General features: G+C 32.9%; 1 pseudogene across 1 annotated transcript; it reads left to right on the top strand.

Moving 5' to 3' along the window:
* The first annotated feature begins 255 nt into the window (after positions 1–255).
* LOC114306215 (prohibitin-3, mitochondrial-like) lies at positions 256–9,231 on the top strand (annotated as a pseudogene). Its single transcript, XR_014341728.1, has 4 exons — positions 256–1,104; positions 1,883–1,979; positions 5,545–5,626; positions 7,235–9,231. The product of XR_014341728.1 is annotated as a prohibitin-3, mitochondrial-like (transcript).
* The last annotated feature ends 548 nt before the right edge of the window (positions 9,232–9,779 follow it).

The following is a 9,779-nucleotide window of genomic DNA, read 5'->3' as shown; positions in this document are numbered from 1 at the left end:
ACGGCATACACAACACCCCCCGTTAAAAATATTACACTTTTTACGACGCACATATCGCCTGCCGTTAAAAGTATTATCTTTTTACGACGCACAATACATGTTGTAAATTGTATGACAAAAATATATATATAAAAAAAAATGTCAAAATAAAATTTGAGGTGTCAATCACCGAAAAAAAAAAAAAAAAATAGAATTTTTTTTACTCCCAAAATAACTATTTTGCCTTCATGAAACATCACAAGGTTTCAATCTGTCTCTCTCTCATATTCTCGCCTCTTCCACACAATTGAGATGGTCACGACTCTTTAAAGCACCCACCAAGATTGAATTTGCTAAACACTTTTCTCTTCTCCAATTAATTTGCTTTGCCTTTTCTTTTTGAAACAAAGCCCTAGCTAATTCGTTCCTAAACAAAGCTCTCTCTCTCTCTCTCACTCACAAACCCTCATCCCATGGCTCCAAAAGCCTTCATCTTCGACATCCGAACTCACCCCCACACCTTCTCCTCCATCTTCGGCACCAAGGACCTCCAAATGGTTAACCTAACCCTCCGTGTGCTCTCTCGCCCCGAGGTCTCTCAATTCTCCCTGAATCTTCCAAACCCTAGGCCTCGAATACGACAAGAAATTCCTTCCTTCGATCAGCAACGAAGTCCTCAAGGCCGTCGTCGCTCAATTCAACGCCGATCAGCTCTTCACCGAGCGTCCCAGCGTCTCTGCATTGGTGTGCGAGAGCTTGGTTCATCGTGCTAAGGATTTCAACATCGTTCTCGATGATGTTACGATCATGCACTTGTCGTATGGGACTGAGATCTCCAAGGCCGTGGAGCAGAAGTAGGTGGCGCAGCAGGAGACGGAGAGGTCGAAATTCGTGGTGGCCAAAGCAGAGCAGGAAATTGGGTTTGATCGAGCGGCGATAATTAGGGCGGAAGGTGAGAGTGAGGCTGCGAAATTGATTTCGGATGCGACTGCGGCTGCTGGATTGGGTTTGATTGAGCTCGGGAAGATTGAGGCTTTGAGGGAGATAGCGGCGACGCTGGCAAAGACTCCGAATGTGGCCCACCTGCCTAATGCAAACATGTTGTTGGGGCTCAACCCTTCCATGGTTGGCCACTGATTTGGTGATTTCAGTGACGTTACACTATTTTCTGTTTCAATTCATGAATTCTTGAAATTGGGCTTTAGGAGCTTACTATATTGATTATAGTTGTTCTAATGAGCTGAATAACAGTTGAGTTCGAATAGATTTGTTTCTGTTTGACTTCAATCTTCATGGAAGTGTCATTTAGTGAATTGGGTTTTTGATTTTGAGATTTATGTTGGTGTTAAATATGATAATTGGTCATTGCTCTTTTTTATTATGAGACTATTGGGCATGCATGTTCTTCTTGTGGTGATCTCTTAATACTAAAATAAATCTAATTTAATGAGTAAAAACAAATGCATGAAAGATTTGTCATGCCTTACTCTTGGAGGTTGCTAAATCCATGGTATTTTTTATGGGTTCACAACCCTCCCTCTTGTACGAATGGATTCAACTATGATGAGAGAGGGGTCTTTGTGGATCAGTTAAAGAATAGTGTGGTTTAACAATTTCCTTTTTTCAATTTTGCCTATTTGTTGCAATTGAATTTTTGGGTCCTCTTATCATTTTTAGTAGAGAAATAAGTGCATTATGGTTGCTTCAAGCATTATTATCAATCATTTGTATATATCATGTCTTGAATTTTTGGTTGATGTTTGACATGTTTATATGGTGGTCGTCATATGAGTATGATTTATTTAATTTGATTTGTTTTTAACTTTTTGTAGTTAATCTATAATTCTAGGGTTCAATGAGAATTTGATTTGCTTAATCTTCATTTTTTATTTTATTTTTGAAGGTTTCAAGGCATCACTAATGAATTAATGTCCTTAAAGCATGCTGCTTGGGGCACTTCCATTCGCATCCACCTTCTCGGCTATTGAAGATTTTTAAAGGTATATTTGTATATTTATGTTTGTATTTGTATTTGTAGGTTTATATGTTTGTATATAGATTTGTACAGGGGTATGCTTCTTGTCTCCTGAACCAAAAAAAAAAAAAAAAATTTGATTCCTTTTACAGTTTATAATTTCTACAACAGAGAAAAAAGGTTGCTGAAATCATTGTTGTTGCAGTTTATGAGATCTAATACCTAATTTTTAAAGAAAAATTCATGAAATGTCATTTTCTGATTTCCTGCATTTCTTCTTCTACAAAACTAAATGTGTTGTTAAAATTTGGTGCAAATTTAGCTATATATGTTGGTGGATTCTCTATTCTCCTCAAAACCAAATAGATTAAACCTTTTCAATCTCCCCACCATCTCCTCCTTGAGGTTGATTTTTTGTACATCCTACTTGTATCAATATTGACATGGGTTTTGCATTTTTAGGCCAAGTTTGGGTAGTTTAAAAAAAGTCAAAAAGCCAAAAAGTTACTCAAAAAGTTAAAAAGTCATCACTATTCACCAAAAGTCAACAATTACGGCTGCACAATTCCCAATTCTAATTTTCCCCTACAAACTAATTTTTACAATTTTTTATTACACATTTTTTCATAAAAAGTCAAAAAGTTAACCCAAACATTCATATTTTCAACCTCAACTTTTTAGTCTAAAAAGACAAAAAGTGCACTTATTTAGTCTTTCCAAACTTGGCCTTAATCTTTGTTTGAATCATAGATTGAATATATTTGCATCTGACGTAAAGCTGCGATGAATAATAATGAACCATCATGCCTTACAAACAACATCATTTTTCTTCTAATTTTGTTTCAATTTCTCTAAAGAAACATGTAGATTTTGAAACTACCAATTTTAATGAAATTTCAATTGTTTTAGTCCATTATTTATAAAATTATTTTTATTTTTATTTTTTTTTATTTTGGGTTTAGTCAGACTCAAGACATGTAGAATATTTTAACTAAAATTTTAAATTAAACTTTAAGCTATTTTTTTTTGTTTTTTTTTTAAATTTCAATTGTTAATTGATCCATAGTTTGCCTATTTAAAGATATGTGGTTCTATGTATGTGTGCTAACTAAGTAGTTTTAATTGGTGTTGATTGTCATTTTGATCCATGTAAAATCTGTCAATTTGAACATGTATATATTGACTAAAATAAAATTGGCAATATTACTATGAGCTTTTACCGATGAGTCTTGTGTTTGCAAAAACCGTTTGTCATTAGAATTCTTTTGTTTTTAAATTTTCGTAGAAAGGTGGAGTAGAGATGTTTATTCATTTAGTGTGATTGTGAATATGTTTGTGCACACTCCAAAATTGTAATTACTTTGCCTATTTGATAAAAAAAAAAAGAAAAAAGACAGCATATTATCAATGATGTTGAAATAACTTCATTTCTTACACCAAGATTACCTGGTTTTATGAATGGACTTTGCCCAGGCTATATGAGTGAGGTTTACTTTTGGTAAATTTATTTTGTATTGTAGATTGAACAAATATACTACTGAAATCTTATCCATTCCTTAGGTAGTTTATTTCTGTCTGTTTCCATTTTTTTTCCCCTCCTTCTCAATTACAACAATATAACATTTTCCGAATACTATTTAACTACAAATATACTATATAACATTTTCCCAATTAGTGCTCTTTATGCAGCAAAGCTATCACATGTGGTAGCTCATGTTAGTTTTTTGATGAATTGTTGTTTGTCTCCTTTAATTTTTCCCTATCCAATTTGTTTGTCTTTAATTCCATCCAAAGTGTCTCGCACTACTACAAAAACAATTAAAGATGTATATATTGGTGCATTTCTTGTTTTTCTACTTTTTCCTCTTTGTTTCCATGTATTTTACTATAATCCTAAATCATCTTTCTAAAATTACACCAAAAAAAAAAAAGCCCCACAGTTGTTCTGAGGCGTGCCCAAATGCTGAACACTTGTAGTCTCATGTGACCCTAAAGCTTGTAGATTTTCAAGTAACTGGTTATTGGTCTTTCTTTTTTTGCTGAATTTTTTTTTTATAATATATTAAGTTTTGTAATGAAAAAATATCTATAATACATGTTTTAGTGTGTACAGTTTTTATTGGTTGGATTGCTGGTTCATGAGGCTATCTAATAGATTGTTAATATTTTGGAAGGTTACTCCTTAGATTGATATGGCAAGGATCAGAAAGCTATTAATTGAGAATGAATGAGTCAAAGATTGAGGTAGAGATGGTGGTTTACTGCTTAGTAGCAGGAATCGTCTCAGATGGCGACGACTCCGAGGAAAAAGCGCGATTTTGCGCTTCTGAAGAAAAATCGCAGCAGAATCGCGAATCTGAGGAGAGGGAAACGTGAATTTGATGCGAGAAGAGAGCACTATTGAGAGGGCAAGGAGATTACCTACGCTGTTCGATGACTTCGATCTCGCCGTTTGACTTCCCCGTTGAAGCCCTACTCTTCGTCCCTCTCTTCGAAGCCCTAGGTCTTCGTCTCTCTCTCTCTCTCTTCTCTCACCCTCGATCTCCTCTTCGTCTCTGCTTCTCTCTTTCTTCGGCTCTGTTGCATCTCTTGCTTCTCCCTCTGTCGATCTATGATGTTCTCTCTCTCTCTTTCCCTCTCCGTTTTCATTGTTTTATATAATATAATTTATCATATATAATATATACATATAATATAATTTATAAATTATAAATTATAATATAATTCATCATAAACAAAATAATTTATATTTGTAAAATAAATAATATATACATATAATATAATTTATAAATTATAAATTATAATATAATTCATCTTAAACAAAATAATTTTTATTTGTAAAATAAAAAATTATTTATTTTATCATATATAATATAATTTTTATTTATTATTTATTTTTTTAACAATTATTTCTTAACTTTTTAACCTATAATAAATCATCTAATTGTTTAAAAGAAATTTATTTAAATCATATATAATAAAAAAAATCTTAAAAAATTTATAAAATAAAACATCTAATTTTTATTTATTATTTATTTTAACATAATTTATTATTCATTATAATAAATAAAATATAATTAATAAAAATAATACATAAGCGCTCATAATTTACGACTCCTCTAAGTGGCCACGTTTCCCTGCTTCCGCTCCCGCTTCCACTCCCGCCCCTGCTCCCGCTTCGTGCAACTTTTTATTGATGTAGGCAAACATTTATTCTCTTGATTGCTTTCTTTAATTTTCTCTAATATTTATGCTTTGTAACTATCAGGCCTTCGACATCTCTACTCTAAAAATATTTCCCCCACATGCATTGGGCTGTCTGCTTTGTGGCTGTAGAGAGTTGTGGGATGTAATTATTTAATTGACTAATTTTTTTAATGCTTTGGGTGTTCTTGGTGCAGATATATGCGGTTTCTATTACTATTCTTCTTATTGTGGCAAGTGTTTTAATTTAGGATGATAACTAAAACTCTTTTAAAAAATTGATTTGCACTTTTTCTAGCATATTTACATATTTTTTGATAGGATCCTCTTGTCCTGGCTTGTGATCTTCCTTGTACCTACTTCTCTTTTATCTCTGTTTTTGACAGCTTGGTTTTATGTTGCTCGCCCTCATATGGAGGTTTGATTTCCCACCCTTCATGGTGCTGATCATTGCCATCCTCAATGATGGTTTGTATTTTGTCACACTTCACTTACCTTTTCTTACATGTAGATTCATGCATATTTCTTCTCATTTTCTTGTCATTAGCCTCGTTTTGTGTGTGTGTGTGTGTGTGTATGTATGTGGTTCTAAACACATACGAACTATATGGCATGCCAGGTACCATTATGACAATATCAAAGGATAGGATGAAACCATCTCCTCAGCTTGATAGCTGGAAGCTGGCAAAATTTTTTGTAACTGGAGTCATTCTTGGTGGTTACTTGGCCATGATGACAAACATTGTCACAGGTTTTATTAGTTATTAAAAAAAAATTGCAAAAAAAAAAAAAAGCTAATGGATAATGTTAACTTTAACAGAAAAGGCATCACAGGGGCTTAAGGCGCCCTTGGGTGTCAAGTCATTTGTTCACCCTAGCTCTGGAGGCATTTACCAGATGATAATCTCATTTTTGTTGGTTCAGAATGAGAGAAGATTTTTTATTTTGATTCCCTAATTCAGATTGTATCACTAGTGGTGTTTGGCTTATCATTGTTCTCTAGGCTTCCCAAGAGACATTTATTGGAGTTTTTAGGAAGAATACTAGCAGATAGTGGCATGTAATGCCGTCTCTAAAATTGGTAGTTCAATTTATAAGTGTTATAAGTGCCGTGGGGGGTGCTAGGTGGCAAAAATTTGACGAAATCATTTATTCAGAAGTAGAATCTGCTGGCCTTTCTGTGCAACAGTTTACCAGTAGCAGAAGAGAGGGTTACTGTGCATACACAAGTCTTCCAGTTCCTACGGAAGCTCTTTCTTACCAATCAGGCAGTACAACAAGAGCTGTATCTTATCTTATAGCCTAGTCCGGTGGGTTGCCTTTTGAATTCAATATATTGAAGAAACTATTAGATAGATAAGGAGTAGGTGAGTCCTCACCGACCTGAGCAATTTGGATTACCTAGCAGGACTTTTATTTGGTAGGTAACATTGCCAAAAAATCATTCACTTTTTCTTTATGATTTTTTTTATAAAAAAAAATTCATTACATACTAAGTAACAGAATGAAAAAGATGGGAGATATATATACATGTATGCATGTTACGGTATTTGGAAAATTTAGCAGTCTCTGCCTATATATTTTGATTATTAGACAGCCAACAGTTATATAACTTAAAACTCAACAAGAAGCCAATTATATTAGATTGAAAATACCTCTGCATGTTCTAGAAGGTATATAATGAATCCCATCTCATGTAGTCAGTATCCATCTAATCTGGTTTTGTTTTTACTTGTGATTATATTTGGTTGACAATCCTCCGAAGTTACCTGAAGGAGCTGAATTCTTATGTTCGTGCAATGTCATGCAATACTTTATAGTCTGTGACAAGACTTTGTACCCATGAATTGTCATTTATACAATTCAGCTGGATTTTTAGTTTTGTATACTTGTTTTAGTCATTTGCATATTTTCAGTTTTTCGAGTTCTCTTGTTTATTTTTTTCTTTTGACATGCATGACTAGTATCATCACTTGTCTAGCATGAAGTTTGGCATCTTTGTTACATCGTAAATGCAAGGTTGCAGTTACTTAAAAGTACCAATATCATTTACATTGTAATCTCTTTTCATAACAGGCATACTTTTATTCTCTCTACTGTGGAGAAAAAACAAATATGGAGTACTGTCGAGAAGCACCTCACGGACAACCAAGTGGAGGCAATTTTGGCTTGACTTTTTAAGTAGAATGGTTAATATAATTTATTCTTGGCTAACTTATGCACACGCCTTTTGAATGCTTTTTCTTGTTGTTTATTTTTTATTTTTTCAGGTAAGAACACTTGCATGATAGTTTCTTTGCTTGGGTTTCGGTTGTCTAGGAGTTCAGACATCATCTTCACCTCCTTCCCTACATGCCAATAAAAAGGAAAAAATTATGAAACCAAACAATTGATTTTGTATAAAATGTCTTTTCTTTCACTGAAGGATTGAATTTTTTCTCTAAAATGAGCGTGGTATTTTACTTTTGTCTTGCTACTTATGCTAGAATTCTAAGGATTCTGTAGCAAAAAACAGTTGATGAATTTAATGTGATTACAAAAAAGGCTAGTGTTCAAGGTTTTCTCTAACAATTATCAACACATGGGTATTTAAGGTTTTCTTTGACAACTATAATCACATGGGATGATTAACTTGAAACTAAAATGAACGAGACACTAAAATTTGATTTGAGCTCAATTCCATATTTTATAAAAGTGCCCCCATTCTTTAGTAATAGCTTGTGATTGAATTAGATACTAGTGAAAAATTAGAGAAGAAAAAACTTAGCTTAGGGATTATTCCTATAGGGCATGTTTCATTGGGTGGATTAGAGCATGAGATTGGAATTATTAATCTGTGGGCCCAATTATTCTATGTTTGTTTTAACATTTTGGTTTAGGATTATTAATCCAACGGATAATTAATCCTACAAATGTGTAGGATTATTAGTAATGGGGTAGGGGTGAGATTATTAATCCAATGGATATTAATCCAATTGGATAGTGAATATTACACTAATTTAATAGAATTATTAATACTTCACTATTAGTCTTGTGAATTAAATATGACAATAGTTCCTTAGCTTATGTATTTGATACTAAGTACTCAGGTAGAATTACATCACATTGTCCCAAAAAGTGCCTAAAGCTACTAAAACTTACCTAAATTTCTTCTATAATGGATTGAAAGTTTTTTTTAAACTTGTAAATAATATAGACTCTAATTTAACTTGGACTCTTTATTTTGGAACTTACAACAGTAATGGATAAAACCTATACAAACCTAAACCTCATACATAGAGATCATTTAACATAATCATGCAAGTCCCAAGGAGGTGTTGCATTGAAGTAGATTAATTCTACCTCTTCCTCTTTTTAAATTTAATTTCTCTCTTGAGCTTCTTATAGCTTGGATTTAGTAGCAAATTATATTTTTTTGTACAAACTTAATGGTTTGTTTGAAGATTCCTACCCATTTCCCTCTAGAAACATTGCAACAAAAGAGGTAACTTCATTAGAGGTATGAAAAAAAAAGTTTTGCTTTATGTGGATTTTATTTACATATACATTGAGACTATTGAGATCTTGAATTTTTGCTAATTTGTCATTATGACATTGCTTTTATGGGGCCATTAAATTATCTTATTAATTTTGGAAATATTTTGTTGATATTTTTAAATTTCTTGATCATTTCGTAATACTTCAAGAAATATTTTTGTCTCTGAGTCGTTGGTTTTTGTACTTATGTGAAGTTTCTTTTGTCATGTAAACAAGAAATACAACAGGGTTAGTTGCTTCAACTATTGCCATGGGTTTAGGTGACACATACATTGGGCAACCTCGTCCCTGTGATAGGAGCAGGTGGATTTGTTACAGCTGCAGCTGCAACTGCTATAGGAACTGTTGTCGGTAGTTTTAGATAATTTCTTAATAGTTGTTGATATGTTTAGAAAGTTAGATATGCAAAGTTTTGGATGGTTTAAACTTTTCGTACAGTTTAGAACTGAAGGATATAGTTTTTGAATGTTTGGAATGTATAGACAATTGTTGAATGCTTATAATTTATGGATATAGTTTCTTTTTGATATTTCAAACAATATTTTAGTGGTTGATTGATATTTTGTGAGGCTTGTTTGTAATATTTGTTAGATTGTACAAAATTGGTTAAATAAAACTTGCTAAATTTATAAATAAAAAAAAAAAATTTGCATATTCTACGGCAGGCATAATAAGTCGTTATATTACATATTTTACGACACGCAATCAGCGTCGTTATCTGCCTCACCAATTAACGGCGTGCAAATGTAGTCGTAGAAAAAGTAACAACGATGCACAAAATCTGTCGTTAAATAGTTTTTAACGGCATACTACAGCATGTCGTAGAAAAAGTAACAACAATACACAAAATCTGCAGTTAAATGATTTTTAACGGCGTACAAAGCATGTTGTTGAAAGTGAATGACTTTCTATGACTGGTCATAATATGACATGCGTCTGCACGTCGTAGAAGGGTTTTTACGGCGTGCATTGCGCTCCGTAAAAATCTTTTTTTGTTATAGTGTGTTGTCCATCTCTTATTACCCTTGTTGTTCCTTGGATTAGTCATTTGGATTGTAGTTGTATATTTGGAACAGGTTGGTTG

The sequence above is a fragment of the Camellia sinensis genome, chromosome 10, assembly GCF_055761805.1.
Source record: "Camellia sinensis isolate YWXY chromosome 10, ASM5576180v1, whole genome shotgun sequence".
Taxonomy (NCBI): domain Eukaryota; kingdom Viridiplantae; phylum Streptophyta; class Magnoliopsida; order Ericales; family Theaceae; genus Camellia; species Camellia sinensis.
Note: the sequence above shows the minus strand (reverse complement) of the source record. Positions and strands in the feature narration are given on the sequence as shown.